The following is a 16,782-nucleotide window of genomic DNA, read 5'->3' as shown; positions in this document are numbered from 1 at the left end:
CCAATGACCCAAATGTCTGTAAAATTGCATGTATAATTAATAACTTACTATAAAATAGATGAAACTATGACGTACCTAACCTAGGTTACGTAAATCTATAATTGTAAACTTACTATCGATCTACAGTAAAATAATGTTTCAAATAGGAATCGCACCCAGCCTGATAAATAAAAGCGAGTGACTTTACACTATTTCATTATATGGAACATCATCGGTCCAGGAAAATATCCGGTATATACTCTCATCTTCAGAACAAACAAAATACTGAAAAACTTTCTCCCTTTGAAATACTATTGAATTATGTTCTTATATATGAAATATAGGCATTGGAGCGCCACCTACCTAATTTCATGATGGAAGATTCCGGAACCCCCTTTGACGCTAAATGGGACGCTCTACCAATACGAAAGCTATGCGTTTTGAAGTTTGGCGACTTAAACTTAGACCTGTCTATGCATTTCTTAAGGATAGCTGAAAATTGATATCTTGTTACCGGTTGGCTATTTTTGTGAATAAACAAAGGACCAGTCTGACTCGGTCTCACAAGCATATATTCCTTCAATGTGCCCACAACAGATAGCTTTGTTTTCCTCACATGGTATTTTCAGAATTATTGGATGGCCACGTTGATTTGTTTTAAATGTATGCATTACAATTCGCACGTTATTACGAAATTGACAGAAAGAGATATCACCTGACTGAAGTGTGTAATTTTGAGATCTACTCGCTACAAGCTCGCTAACCCGAAATAAACCAAAATATGCTAAACAAAAAATAGCTTTAAACAATTTTGCCTCATAATCGTTAAAACAAACTGACAATAACAATGTGCAAATTTCTTCCAACATTAGCAGTAATTGGTGCTCTATTATCAGTGCATCGGCGAGACCTATGACAACCCTCTATTAACTTTTTTATGATGAATGATTGTGATAAATCCAACCAATTATTTAGTTTATGAAAAAAATGATAAACCGGACGTGTATGTAGCTATGGTTTTTGCTGAATTGCCTTTTTCAAAACAGTACACAATAAAGAGCACGACATGTTTTAAAGGTAATGGCCAAATTCTAGACAAATTATATAATGTTCTGAATGATTCTAGCGAATTTACAGCCGTGTTATAGGTAGACGCTGTATTATTTGCTATTCCTGCTCGAACCAAGTGCTTACATCTGCTTTGAAGATATCCCAAAGATAGTCTGGTATTGGTGTCGGGGACGAATCGGCCTCTGGTGCTAACGTTTTGAACCGGGTGAGCTGAAAACGAGATAATGCGTCGCTTATTTCATTTTTTGCCCCGGCTATATGAGAAGCTCTCAACAAACAATTAAAGCGCAGACACTGTAACGTAAGTACCCTTATTAATGACATAACCTGTGAGGACTTGGAAGACATCGTGTTCAATATATGTACTACGGCCTGGTTGTCACAGTGAAACCATATCTTCTTATTTCGTAGCTGCCCGCCCCAAATACAAATAGCTGTAACAATTGGGAAAAGCTCTAATACGGTTATGTCCCTTGTTAAACCATTACTATGCCATGCAACAGGCCATCTTGCGTGACACCAATGCCCATTAAACCAGATACCAAAACCAATGCCCCCAGAGCTGTCTGTGTACAACTGTTCGTCATCGTTGGATAACCAAAACCGATCATGAAAGACTGAAATTCCGTTACAGTTTCTAAAAAATCTAAGCCACATTTCCAGATCTAATTTTATTCCCTTGTTCAATCGGACATGATGGAATGGACGCTTAACGCCACAAGTTGAATTAATAAGACGTCGGCAAAATGGTCTTCCAACAACTATCGCGCGACAGCAAAAATTCAAAGATCCTATAAGCGACTGCATTTCTCTAAGAGTAACGGAATTCTTTGACAAAATGAATTCAATTTTTTGAATGACTTCATCAATTTTTACGATCGGTATTCGGATCTCCATTTTATCCGAATCAAGTTCTAAGCCCAAGAAAACAATGACCTTTAAGGGACCTTCCGTTTTTTCGTCTGCCAATGGAACGCCTAGCTCGTTCATGATTGTTTCGAATAATAGCATTAGGCTTTTACAAGACTCGTACCCTTTCTCCCCGCCAAGGAAGTCATCAAGGTAGTGTATAAGACGTCCTGAATTCATTTTTGATTTAATGCAAAATTCTAGAAAAGTAGAAAATTTCTCAAACAAACTAGGCGAAATGCTACAGCCAAATGGTAAACATTTATCGAAATAAATCTTTTCCATGCAAGAAAATCCTAAAAGTTCGAAATCGTCGGGATGAATCGGAAGTAATCGAAATGCACTTTTTATGTCCATTTTAAATAAATAACAGTTTCTACCCAGGTCTTGTATAATACGAATCGCTTCATCGAATTCTGTGTATTTAACCGAGCATATTTTCGGATCTATAAATTCATTGACTGATAATCCCTCAGGATATGACAGGTGATGTATAAGCCTGTATTCGCCCGGACTTTTCTTTGGAACCAAGCCAATTGGTGAAATATGCAAGTTTTTAAATGGGCTAACGGTAAATGGACCGGCAACTCGGCCTGCGTCTACCTCTTTTTGTATTTTTTGTTGTGCTAATTCAGGCTGTTGTTTTACGGACTTCAGGTTTTTTGATACACGAGCTTGACGCGGGCCCGAATAGTTCAATCTGAAACCGTGCTTAAAACCGTTTAATAAAATATTTGCATCATGCGACTTGTACTTACTAAGCCAAATTTCTAAAAATTGGATATTTATAGGTGAATGTGCTACTTTAAAATGGACATCATCGCAAGGTAAGTTATTACTTTCTGTTTGAACCCCTTGAGCCCCGATACTGGTTGAATCCACGACCACGCCAGAATCCACGCCCTCGAAAAAGGTTTTTTCGGCCAGTTTGTTGAAAATTACCCCGTGTTTTCTGGCAATGAGAACATCTCTCCATTGTTATGTTTTGTACCGGTAAAACAATTCATCAAGCTATGTGAACGGCCACAATGGTAACACGCGTGCCGAAACTTGCAGTATGACCAGTTACACGTGCCTTTATTAAAAGGAATACGTATGTCTGCTGGCTTTTGCTTTATCTGGCTTTGCCTTGTAGGCTCGTATATGGACGGCATTAACCGCGACCATAATTCATGATTAATGATAGCCCATGACGAAGGCATGCTAGCTTGACGCAGACGAAATTGCTCGTCATACATTTTCCAAAATTTCCCCCCATGACGAGATGCGCATTCCCGTGTTACATAGAAATACTGAAGGAGTTCGTGAACTTTGTTTGGGTATGCCGTTAAATAGACAGACATAAAAATGATAAAAGCATCGGACCAGCGTTCGATATTTCCGATGTCATCTTTACACTCTTTAGGCCGACAAGTAATTGTACCATCATGAGAAAACTGCAAAGTACTTCCCGAGGCAAAATCTGAAAGTTCCACCGCACCCTTAAGAAGTAATGCCATGTTGATATATTCACCCCCGCATATTTTCTGCTTTATGCTCGAGGGAACATGAATAGCGATATCATCTTGCGCTAAGCGTGTCATGTCATAATTTTGAGGAAACGAATTTGCATAGTTCAATGAATTGTTAAAATGCACTAACGGTTCATTACTACCTAACATTGTATAATTGTCGGTAGCGTTAGCATAACAATTTGAGCAATCATGTTGGTTTACAACGTCCGCGTTTTGCGCGGTCAATACCGAACATTCACCTTGAGTGTTGTTTTGTTCTGAGTCGGGATTATTTCTACTTGAAAATAAATTATTAGACTCAAAATCGTTATTGAAAGTTTGAGTTTCTCTACTTTGAATGCCATGTACAACCTCAGAATCACGAATTATCTGTTCAAAATCAATAATTGGTGTATTTTGCCTACCTCTGTCCGGACCTGTGCCGTCGTCAATTGCCGGCCTTGCTCGTTTAGCCTCGGCTGCCCTTGTTGTCGGGCCACGTTTATCCGTGCCCCTTCTCTTCACGCCCCTTCCACGACCTGGCATGCTTAAAACTGCTAACTGAATTACTCTATATTTTTTAAATGTTGTGCGACGCTGAATTTGCGGACTGAAAGATAGAACGTGGCGGTCACGTGACTTTTATACTCGGCGAAGTTACGAACGATCTCGCGAGAATTACCATGGTTACACTACGCGGCGTCTTGCAACGCTAATTTCCGGTAAATATCTAACCCAAGTTAAGCGAGAAATTTACACCAGAATAAACTAGATTAATATTTAAAATAAATTAATCTCTCTTATTTTTAGAAAATTTTTGAAGAGTTTCCTATGTAAAATCAAGTGACTCCTGAAGCGGGGTCAATTTTGACCCCTGGGGTCATGATTTGAACAAATTTTGTAGAGGTCCACTAGGCAATGCTACATGTGAAATATCTAAGCTCTAGGCCTTCCGGTTTATTTTTAGAAAAATTTTGAAGATTTTCCTATGTAAAATCAAGTGACCCCTGAAACGGGGTCAATTTTGACCCCTGGGGTCATGATTTGAACAAATTTTGTAGAGGTCCACTAGGCAATGCTACATGTGAAATATCTAAGCTCTAGGCCTTCCGGTTTATTTTTAGAAAAATTTTGAAGATTTTCCTATGTAAAATCAAGTGACCCCTGGGGCAGGGTCAATTTTGACCCTGGGGTCATGATTTGAACAAATTTTGTAGAGGTCTACTAGGCAATGCTACATGTGAAATATCTAAGCTTTAGGCCATCTGGTTTATTTTTAGAAATTTTTTGAAGATTTTCCTATGTAAAATCAAGTGACCCATGGGGCGGGACCCCGGGGTCATGATTTGAACAACTTTAGTAGAGGTCCACTAGGCAATGCTACATGTCAAATATCTAAGCTCTAGGGCTTCTGGTTTTTGAGAAGAAGATTTCTAAAGATTTTCCTATGTAAAATCAAGTGACCCCTGGGGTGGGGTCAATTTTGACCCTGGGGTCACCCCGGGTGACCAAGGCAAGTGGGCGACCAGGTGTGGGTTCACATGTTTATAATAAATGTTCACAGAAAAGAATGAAAGAAATTTAATGAAATTCTGCCAAATGGCAAGTTTGTTATGTACAAATATGTGGATTTTTAGACAATTAAAGGGCAATAACTCTGCAGTTACAAAAGAAATCCATACGAAATTGTGTGTGCACAACCACATTATAGTGCTCTAAATTCTGTTAAAGTTTCATAGTTCAAGGTCAAATATATCAAAAGTTATGATGCATAAATTGCCATATTTATAGTACCCTATATAGTTAACATTAGAAACTTCTAAGGGCCATAACTCTGGTGTTACTTGGGCAATCTGACTGAAACTTGACGGGCCGCAAGAACTCATAGTGGTGAACAAGTATATGAAGTTTTAAATAAATATTCCCAACCATTTCCTAGATATGGCTCCGGACGGACGGAGGGACGGATGGATGGACGGAAAGACAGAGGGACGCCAAAACTATATCCCTCCGACTTTTGTCGGGGGATAAAAACGGTATAAATCTGTCCAATCAGAGTAATGGGGACTTGGTTTATAGTAAATAACTATCTTAATTTGCAAGTCAATACTTTGATTTGTGACCAAGAGATTCGACTTTATCCAAAATTAAAAGTTAAAAAGTGGTATAACTTTGTCAAATTTCAAACCAGTTTTATAGCTATTTTTTGTCCAGATCAAGAGATTGATAGTAAATAACTAGTCTAAGTTTCAAGTTTAAAGCATTTATGGTAAGAGATATATATGACTTCATCCAAAACACTCTTTTGCTATGGTAATTTCTCAAGTCAAAAAAACATTGTGGCAGTTGAATCCAATATGGCTCATGTCAGCCTTGCCATGATGTCAATGAAAACAACAAGAGCTGTCACAGGAGACAGCGTGCTCGACTATTTCGATGCTGGATAGTGAAAGTGGGCACATCTGAGGAAACTAGAGCTGCCACAGGAGTGTTTATTAACTCCAATGGTGAATAAGATACAGTGTAACTTCCGAAAACCGAACGACCTCCGGACCAGCCTTAAAGTTAGGTATTTGGAAGTTTTCGGAATTCAGAAGTTTGAAAGTTCGTAGACAAAGTGGATGTGTGCACAAGACTTATGTTTCCTTGCATGTAGGATGAAGGAGATTTTTTCCTCTTTAATTTTACAAGGTTTTAATATATAAAGTAATTAATTAATTGATTAATTTAAAAATAAAAACATTAAGGATAATAAATACATAATTAACAAATATAAAAACATATCTTTAATGATAGCATTTACGCTAACATTATCCACTTAATTTTACCACACTTGGGGTCCCGAGTTCGTCAATATTTAATTAACGTTGATAATGCATAGTTTAATCAATGTAACTAAATCATTTAAAACACTGATCTTTCTTTCATTTAAACATTAAGAAAGTTTTTCACACTTAAGATATTATATTTATCATGTTTTCATAAATTGAAAAACAAATGCAAATAATCGCCGATTACTTCCTTACTTTTGCATCTAATGATCATTGTGATTATAAAACATGTTAAAATAAACGCGCGCCGCTAATAGATAAACAAAAGAACATTTTGACAACTTGCCACGGGCGTTTTTGGATTAACAGGTGGCAATTTTTTCTGGCAAATATTTTGCTGTTCGGTTTTCGGAAGTCAATTTTAGTGTTAAAATATATACAGTCCTTCAAACATTTCCCAGTTTTCAGAATTCGGAAGTTCCGGTTTTCAGAAGTTAAAATTATATAGATATAAGAACAGAAAAAATGGGACCTTGAGTTTCGTGCGGTTTTCAAAGGTTTCCGGATTTCAGAAGGTCCAGTTTTCGGAAGTTACACTGTATTGCACAATTGCCTGAGTCTGTGTCAAAAATATTAAGTAATAAGAGAGGTACAGACAAAGTGTATCAAAACACTATATAAGTATAGCCTAAGCAAAAAGGGGGCATAATTAATAAAATACAGTTATGCATCTTGTGTCATATGATGTGGGTGATAATGTGGAACAACTACTTCAAGTTTGAATCAAATGCATTTCATAATAACTGAGAGATAGTGAAAATGCATCAAAATTAACCTTTAATTCTAAGTAAAAGGGGGCATAATTCATGTAAAATTGGTGCCAGAGTTATGCACCTTGTGTCAAATGATGTGGGTGATGATTTAAGTCTGAATCAAATCCATTTAGTAGTGACAGTGATACAGCGAAAGTGCATCAAAACTTTAACCTGAAATTCTAAGTAAAAAGGGGGAATAATTCATGAAAAATTGGTGCCAGAGTTATGCACCTTGTGTCATATGGCATCGGTGATGATGCTGAACAGCTATTTTAGTTTGAATCAAATCCATTCAGTAAAAACAGAGATAGAGTGAAAGTGCATCAAAACTTTAACCTGAAATTCTAAGTAAAAAGGGGGAATAATTCACAAAAAAATTGTGCCAGAGTTATGCATCTTGTTGTGTTATATGATGTGAGTGATGATGTTGAACAATTATTTTAAGTTTAAATCAAATCCATTCAGTAATAACAGAGATAGAGTGAAAGTGCATCAAAACTTAAACCTTAAAAACTAAGTGGAAAGGGGAGATAAATCATGAAATATTGGTGCCAGAGTTATGCACCTTGTGTTAAATGGTGTGGGTGATGATGTTGAACAACTATTTTAAGTTTGAATCAAATCCATTCTGTAATAACAGTGATAGAGTGAAAGGGCATCAAAACTTTAACCTGAAATTCTTAGTAAAAAGGGGGAATAATTCATGAAAAATTGGTGCCAGAGTTATGCACCTTGTGTCAAATGATGTGGGTGATGATGCTGAACAAATATTTTAAGTCTGAATCAAATCCATTCAGTAATAAGCGTGATATAGCGAAAGTGCATCAAAACTTTAACCTGAAATTCTAAGTAAGAAGGAGGACTAATTCATGAAAAATTTGTGCCAGAGTTATGCATCTTGTGTCATATGATGTGGGTGATGATGTTGAACAATTATTTTAAGTCTGAATCAAATCCATTCGGTAATAACAGAGACAGAGTGAAAGTGCATCAAAACGTTAACCTTAACTAGATGCCCATGGGCAACATGTCACTTTTTGTCTGATTGAGACAAACATTTATGCGAAATAAAAAAAAGAAATTGCAAAAAGTTACAATATAAGTTATTTTAAGTAACAACCATGGGACGTGAAAAAAAAAAATCTAAGTCCACACAAAAATCCTTACCAGTAGAGATAGGTCAAAATTCACCTGAAAATTGGATGAAACATGCATGTTTTACTACAGAAAAGTGGTCTTGATTTTTCCCTACGACCAGTAATAAAAAAGTTACAAATATAAGCTATTTATAGTAACAACAAAGGGAAGTAATTCTAGGATCTTGTGCATGACACTCCATCTCATGATGATGAACAATTGTGCCAAGTTACATCAAAATCCCTCTATGCATCAAAAAGAAATGCTCCAGACAAAGTCATTCTTGTATCTGACTTTTGACCTCTAAGTGTGACCTTGATCTTAGACCTAGGGACCTGGTTCTTGCACATGACTCTCCATCTCATGGTGGTGAACATTTGTGCCAAGTTACATCAAAATCCCTCCATGCATGAAGAAGAAATGCTCCAGACAAAGTTGTCATTCTTGTATCCTTTGACCTCTAAGTGTGATCTTGACCTTAGACCTAGGGACCTGGTTCTTGCGCAAGACACTCCGTCTCATGATGGTGAACAACTGTGCCAACTTACATCAAAATCCCTCCATGCATGAAGAAGAATTGCTCCGGACAAAGTCATTTTTGAATTTGACCTTTGTCCTGAAAGTGTGACCTTGACCCCTTGAGATAGGAACCTGGGGTCTGCGCATGACACTCCGTCTCACTGAGGTTAACATTTATGCCAAATATAAACAAGATTGCTCCATGCATGTCAAAGTTATGGTCCGAACAAACAATTCCGGACAGACGCAAGCACATACACCGAACAGCCATTTGGACAACTACGTCTTCACATCCGCAAGTGGGCTCAACAAAAACTCAGTGGAAAGGGGAGATAAATCACGAAATATTGGTGCCAGAGTTATGGCCCTTATGCTAGATGATGTGGGTGATGATGAGGAATGACTTTTTCAAGTTTGAATCAAATCCATCAAGTAATTACAGAGATAAGTTGAAAAAAGCGAAAGTGTAAAAAAACTTTAACCAAGGAGGGGACGCGGAAAGATGCTGACGCCGGGTTGAGTAGGATAACTCTCCTTATACTTAGTATAGTCAAGCGAAAAATGATAGTAGCCTGATATTCCCTGTACTTGTTGCGAATAACTTAGGGTTCAATAATTGAAGGTAATTTCTTAATATCTTTTATGATTGGTTGTTGATGTTTCTTTATTATTTTCTTTATGATGTCACTGCTGTTGGTTAAGTCTTCATCTTTTCTCTTGACTGTGATCACTACTTTAATATCCTCTTCGATGGGCGTGTAAGAATTACATTTCTCAGCTAATTCTATAACTTCCTTTGGTATATACTTTCTTTTCACTCCTCTTTCTCTCTCTGAAAATCAGAACATTGAAAAGTAAAAAGTTAAAGGCACTGGACTCCATATCATTTAGAAGAAGAAAAACAAGAGCTGTCTCCACAGGATGACACATGCCCCCGATGGCACTTTGAATGAATAGTTATGGCCGATGTTCGAGTTTAGGACCTTTGACCTACGGAGCTGGGTCTTGCGCGCGACACGTTGTCTTACTGTGTCACACATTTATGCGTAGTTATTTTAAAATCCATGCCTGAATGACAAAGATATGGACCGGACACGCCCATCAATGCACTATCATGAAAAAAGACCTTTAACATCTAAGTGTGACCTTGACCTTTGAGCTACGGACCTGGGTCTTGCGCATGACACGCCGTCTTACTGTGGTACACATTCATGCCAAGCTATTTGAAAATCCATCCATCGATGACAAAGATATGGACCGGACACGCCCATCAATGCACTATCCCTTAATGTCTAAGTGTGACCTTGACCTTTGAGATACGGACCTGGGTCTTGCGCACGACACGTCGTCTTACTGTGGTACACATTCATGCCAAGTTATTTGAAAATCCATCCATCGATGACAAAGATATGGACCGGACACGCCCATCAATGCACTATCCCTTAATGTCTAAGTGTGACCTTGACCTTTGAGATACGGACCTGGGTCTTGCGCGCGACACGTTGTCTTACTGTGGTACACATTCATGCCAAGTTATTTGAAAATCCATCCATGGATGACAAAGATATGGACCGGACACACCCATCAATGCACTATCCCTTAATGTCTTAGTGTGACTTGACCTTTGAGGTACGGACCTGGGTCTTGCGCGCGACACGTCGTCTTACTGTGGTACACATTCATGCCAAGTTATTTGAAAATCCATCCATGGATGACAAAGATATGGACCGGACACGCCCATCAATGCAATAACCTTTAATGTCTAAGTGTGACCTTGACCTTTGAGCTACGGACCTGGGTCTTGCGCGCGACACATCGTCTTACTGTGGTACACATTCATGCCAAGTTATTTGAAAATCCATCCATGGATGACAAAGATATGGACCGGACACGAAAAATGCGGACAGAACGACAGACTGACAGACCGACAGACAGACGGTTCAAAAACTATATGCCTCCCTTTGGGGGCATAAAAAGTACCTATATGTATAAATAAAACAAGAGGGCCATGAATGCCCTGTATCGCTCACCTGACATAGGAATCATCAAGATTAACATTCTGACCAAATTTCATTAAGATATGGTCGTAAGTGTGGCCTCTACAGTGTTAACTAGCTTTTTCTTTGATTTGACCTGGTGGCCTAGTTTTTGACCCTACATGACCCAGATTCAGACTGGACCTTGAGATCATCAAGATTCAAAAACCTGACCAAGTTTCATGAAGATACAGTCATAAATGTGGCCTCTCGAGTGTTAACAAGCTTTTCCTTTGATTTGACCTGGTGACCTAGTTTTTGACCCCCAGATGACCCAATATCGAATTCATCCAAGATTTTATTGAGGTTAACATTCTGACCAAGTTTCATTAAGATTGGGCCAAAATTGTGACTTTAGAGTGTTAACTAGCTTTTCCTTTGATTTGACCCGGTGACCTAGTTTTTGACCCCATAAGACCCAGATTCGAACCTTACCTAAAGATCATCAAGATTAACATTCTGACAAAGTTTCATGAAGATACAGTCATAAATGTGGCCTCTAGAGTGTTAACAAGCTTTTCTTTTGATTTGACCTAGTGACCTAGTTTTTGACCCTATCTGTCCCAGATTTAAACTTGACCTATATATCACCAAGATTAACCTTCTGACCTAGTTTCATTAAGATATGGTCATAAATGTGGCCTCTACAGTGTTAACTAGCTTTTCCTTTGATTTGACCTGGTGACCTAGTTTTTGACCCTACATGACCCAGATTCAAACTAGACCTTGAGATCATCAAGATTAACATTCTGAACAAATTTCATGAAGATACAGTCATAAATGTGGCCTCTAGAATGTTAACAAGCTTTTCCTTTGATTTGACCCAGTGACCTAGTTTTTGACCCCAGATGACCCAATATCGAATTCGTCCAAGATTTTATTAAGGGTAACATTCTGTCCAAGTTTCATTAAGATTGGGCCAAAATTGTGACCTCTAGAGTGTTAACAAGCTTTTCCTTTGGTTTGACCTGGTGACCTAGTTTTTAACCTAGATGACCCAGTATCGAACTCATCCAAGATTTTATTGAGGGTAACATTCTGACCAAGTTTCATGAAGATTGGGCTAAAATTGTGACCTCTAGAGTGTTAACAAGCTTTTCCTTTGATTTGACCTGGTGACCTAGTTTTTGACCCCAGATTACCCAATATTGAACTTGTCCAAGATTTTATTGAAGGTAACATCCTGACCAAGTTTCATTAAGATTGGGCCAAAATTGTGACCTCTAGAGTGTTAACAGTCAAATTGTTGACGACGACGGACGGATGGATGGATGACGACAGACGACAGACACAGGGCGATCACAAAAGCTCACCTTAAGCACAAAGTGCTCAGGTGAGCTAAAAAAACTATTTCACGATATCTCCAAATAATTGGTTTACTTCTAGCAAATGCTTTGAAACATCATTTTTGATATAAATTTTACAATAAAGATCATATTAGAATTGAAATAAAGCAGTGTTTTAAAAAAACTGTTAAACACTGTTAAAAATTATTTCTTAATTACAGACTATATGTATTATTTGTTTAAAGCAGGATAAAAATTCTAGTTGCACATTTTTCTTTATAGTATACTTCTATTTACCTAATGAGTATTTCATAATGTTATGCAGCAAATAATAGATATCATCAAGATGAACATTCAGACCAACTTTCATACAGATCCCACGAAAAATATGGCCTTTAGAGAGGTCACAAGGTTTTTCTATTATTTGACCTACTGACCTAGTTTTTGATGGCACGTGACCCACTTTCGAACTTGACCTAGATATCATCAAGATGAACATTCAGACCAACTTTCATACAGATCCCATGAATAATATGGCCTCTAGAGAGGTCACAAGGTTTTTCTATTATTTGACCTACTGACCTAGTTTTTGAAGGCATGTGACCCACTTTCAAACTTGACCTAGATATCATCAAGGTGAACATTCTGACCAATTTTCATGAAGATCTCATGAAACATATGGCCTCTAGATAGATCTAGAGAGGTCACAAGGTTTTTTCTATTTTTAGACCTACTGACCTAGTTTTTGACCGCACATGACCCAGTTTCGAACTTGACCTAGGTATCATCAAGATGAACATTCAGACCAACTTTCATACAGATCCCATGAAAAATATGGCCTTTAGAGAGGTCACAAGGTTTTTCTATTATTTGACCTACTGACCTAGATTTTGACAGCATGTGACCCAGTTTCGAACTTGACCTAGATATCATCAAGGTGAACATTCTGACAAATTTTCATGAAGATCTTCTGAATATATGGCCTCTAGAGAGGTCACAAGTTTTTTCTATTTTTAGACCTACTGACCTAGTTTTTGATGGCATGTGACCCAGTTTCAAACCTGACCTAGATATCATCAAGGTGAACATTCTGACCAATTTTCATGAAGATCTTGTGAAATATATGGCCTCTAAAGAGGTCACAAGGTTTTTCTATTTTTAGACCTACTGACCTAGTTTTTGACGGCACGTGACCCAGTTTCGAACTTGACCTAGATATCATCAAGATGAACATTCTGACCAACTTTCATAAAGATCCCATGAAAAGTGTGACCTGTAGAGTGGTCACAAGCAAAAGTTTACGGATGCACCGACGGACACCGCGCAATCACAAAAGCTCACCTTGTCACTTTGTGACAGGTGAGCTAAAAACCACATTCCATCTAGTTTTTAAGATTTTTGCACTTTGACTTCATTACTGATGCTTATGAACTTGGTATATAACAGTTATCTTGTAATGGTTAGTTATATGAAAGGTACTATACTGTCCGAAAGTGTGGTTCCTTTTTTGCAGCCCAAAAGAAAAGTAAATGAAATCCTTGTGCATGTATAAAATGTACAGAAGTTTAATTCTCAGTGTAAAAAAGCAGTAACCTTCAAAAATTTTAATTTTCTACTGCAAGCCTTTCCCATTTCAGATATCTTCAGGCACTTTCATTTTGAAATAATTGAACTGAAATAACAAGAGGGCCATGATGGCCCTATATCGCTCACCTGTTATCATTGCACTTGAGGACAAGAAGGCCCTCAGAAAAAATATCTTAAGTCCAAAGAACAGGAACAACAGAGGGAAGAAATTTAACCAAAAGGAAAAGCAAAATTCTTATAAGGTACAGATATGTCAAAATACACCTAAAAATTGGAGGTACCATCCATGTTGTACCACAGAAAAGTGGTCTCGGTTTTTCCCTACTGCCAATAATAAAAAAGTTACTAAAAATAAGCTATTTATAGTAACGTAAAAGGGAAGTAATTAAAAAAAATTGTAAGTGAACAAAAGAAGGATCTGCCAAATAAATCTGTTGACATAAATGAAATTTCAGATCAGTATCTTCATTAGTTACGGAGATATACCCATTTTAATTTGAAATAAAGGGAGGTAATTTGACATAAAATCAATCCATAGTTATCTACCCTGATTGTCTCAGTCCAACTAATAACAATAATGAAATTTCAAATTAGTCCTATAAGTACTTACTGATATAAATCCATTTTGATGACGATCAGGGGAGGTAATCAGATATAAAATAACTCTGGAACCTACGATTGGATCTGATTTGTCATGGAATCCAAGATTTATTGTTGCTGAAGATAATTTAGAAGTTTGTATCAAATTAAACCATAAATGAAGTCTCTATATGGCTGCAAAAGCCAAAATAGCCAATTTTGGACCTTTAAGGGGCCATAACTCTGGAATCCATAATGGAATCTGGCCAGTTCAAGAAAGGAAGCAAGATCTTGTGGTGATACAAGTTGTGTGCAAGTTTGGTTAAAATCAAATCATAAATGAAGCTGCTATTGTGCAGACAAGGTCAAAATAGCTAATTTTGGCCCTTTCAGGGGCCATAACTCTGGAACCCATACTGGGATCTGGCCAGTTCAAAAAAGGAACCAATATCTTATGGTGACACAAGTTTTGTGCAAGTTTGATTAAATTCAAATTATAAATGAAGCTGCTATTGTGCAGACAAGGTCAAAATAGATAATTCTGGCCCTTTCAGGGGCCATAACTCTGGAATCCATAATGGAATCTGGCCAGTTCAAGAAAGGAACCAAGATCTTTTGGTGATACAAGTTGTGTGCCAGTTTGGTAAAAATCAAATCATAAATAAAGCTGCTATTGTGCAGACATGGTCAAAATAGCTAATTTTGGCCCTTTCAGGGGCCATAACTCTGGAACCCATAATGGGATCTGGCCAGTTCAAGAAAGGAAACATGATCTTACGGTGATACAAGTTGTGTGCAAGTTTGGTTAAAATAAAATCATAAATGAAACCGCTATCGTGCAGACAAGAAATTGTTGAAGCACGGACGGATGCACGCACGGACTGACAACGGACGAAGGGTGATCACAAAAGCTCACCTTGTCACTATGTGATAGGTGAGCTAAAAACTGGAACCACCGTAAAGAGACGTTGTGGCAATCTTCAAGAAAATAATGTATAATACATCTAAATAATACCCTTTGTACATGCTTAGCAGAAACTGATACTGTCACCATATAAAAATGGAAGATTATTAGTGTTGTAATAACATATCTATGCTGGATATATATGTTAAGGATGAAATAACATTAAGAAGTTTTGAGTTACCTTTTTGCACTCTCTTTTTCCTCTGCTGTATTCCATGTCCAGCTTCTACTAATGTGTTGATCACTGCTGAATTGTCCATATTCTTTGGACCTGTAAGCTGATTAGAAAAATACATGATTATTATTAATATATCATCAAATATTACATAAAATGTATATAAGAATCTGAAATGCAGGGCTTCTTTTCACCCAAGTAGGTTAATTTGGAACAACTGTGGTAGACAGCCACAAGGTAATCTTACATACAAAATTTCAAAAGCCTATGTCTCATGATTTTTGATGAGATTTCAATTTTTTTTCCTAAAAAAAGTTTATGTAAAACTTGTGACCGCGAGGGAGGGGCATTTTTTCACACCAAGATAACAATTTATACATTCTTGTTAGAGGACCATAAGATGATGTCACGTGCCAAATATAAAGTGTGCTATGCCTTTTGGTTGCCATGGCAACCAGATTTCTGCACGGAATTCAATTCTGTGAAAATTTTTGAATTTTTTTTTTTTTTTTTTTTTTTTGTTGGATTTAACGTCGCACCGACACATGATAGGTCATATGGCGACTTTCCAGCTTTTAATGGTGGAGGAAGACCCCAGGTGCCCCTCCGTGCATTATTTCATCACGAGCGGGCACCTGAGTAGAACCACCGACCTTCCGTAAGCCAGCTGGATGGCTTCCTCACATGAAGAATTCAACGCCCCGAGTGAGGCTCGAACCCACATCGATGAGGGGCAAGTGATTTCAAGTCAGCGACCTTAACCACTCGGCCACGGAGGCCCCTGAAATTTTTTTTTTTTTTTTTTTTTTTTTTTTTTTTTTTTTTTTTTTTTTTTTTTTTTTGAAAGCCGGCCCAATGTTCATTCCCATTAAGTTTGCTGTAATACTGCCAAACTGTTATCTTATAGAATTTTTTTTAAAAATGTTGATAGACGGATGACTTACGAAACACAACGGCCCTTTAGCAGTTACAAAAGCCCACAATGAGTCTTAAGGCTCAGGTGATTTTGTTTGTTTGTTTTGAGTTTAACGCCGTTTTTCAACAGTATTTCAGTCATGTAACGGCGGGCAGTTAACCTAACCAGTGTTCCTGGATTCTGTACCAGTACAGATCTGTTCTCCGCAAGTAACTGCCAACTTCCCCACATGAACCAGAGGTGGAGGACTAATGATATCTGACACAATGTTGTTTATCAAATAGTCACAGAGAACATACGTCCCGCCCGAGGATCGAACTTGCGACCCCGAGATCCGTAGACTAACGCTCTTACCTACTGAGCTAAGCGGGTTGGCTAAGGCTCAGGTGAGCTAAAAATGGAAAATCATTTCAATTTTTTTAGCATGACTATAGAAGTATATGGAAACCATTTAACTGTTCCGTGTTAACTGACCTTTAATCTTTTGACCTCAAAATTAATAGGGGTCATCTGCTGACCATGACCAAACCTCCCTATCAGCTTTC

General features: G+C 37.7%; 1 protein-coding gene across 5 annotated transcripts in view; it reads right to left on the bottom strand.

The window, feature by feature from the left end:
* Window positions 1–3,714: 3,714 nt before the first annotated feature.
* LOC123563085 (uncharacterized) overlaps window positions 3,715–16,782 on the bottom strand; it is a 77,148-nt gene continuing 64,080 nt past the window's right edge. For all 5 annotated transcript variants that reach the window (XR_008368070.1, XR_008368061.1, XR_008368071.1 and 2 more), the window contains 2 exons: window positions 15,328–15,424; window positions 3,715–9,526 (listed from right to left, as the gene is read on the bottom strand). The gene's annotated coding sequence lies outside the window, so the exon portion shown is untranslated. The remainder of the gene's footprint in view (window positions 9,527–15,327; window positions 15,425–16,782) is intronic.

This window comes from Mercenaria mercenaria, chromosome 2 (assembly GCF_021730395.1).
Source record: "Mercenaria mercenaria strain notata chromosome 2, MADL_Memer_1, whole genome shotgun sequence".
Classification (NCBI taxonomy): domain Eukaryota; kingdom Metazoa; phylum Mollusca; class Bivalvia; order Venerida; family Veneridae; genus Mercenaria; species Mercenaria mercenaria.
The sequence above is the reverse complement of the archived record's forward strand: the minus strand, read 5'-3'. Positions and strand labels throughout refer to the sequence as shown.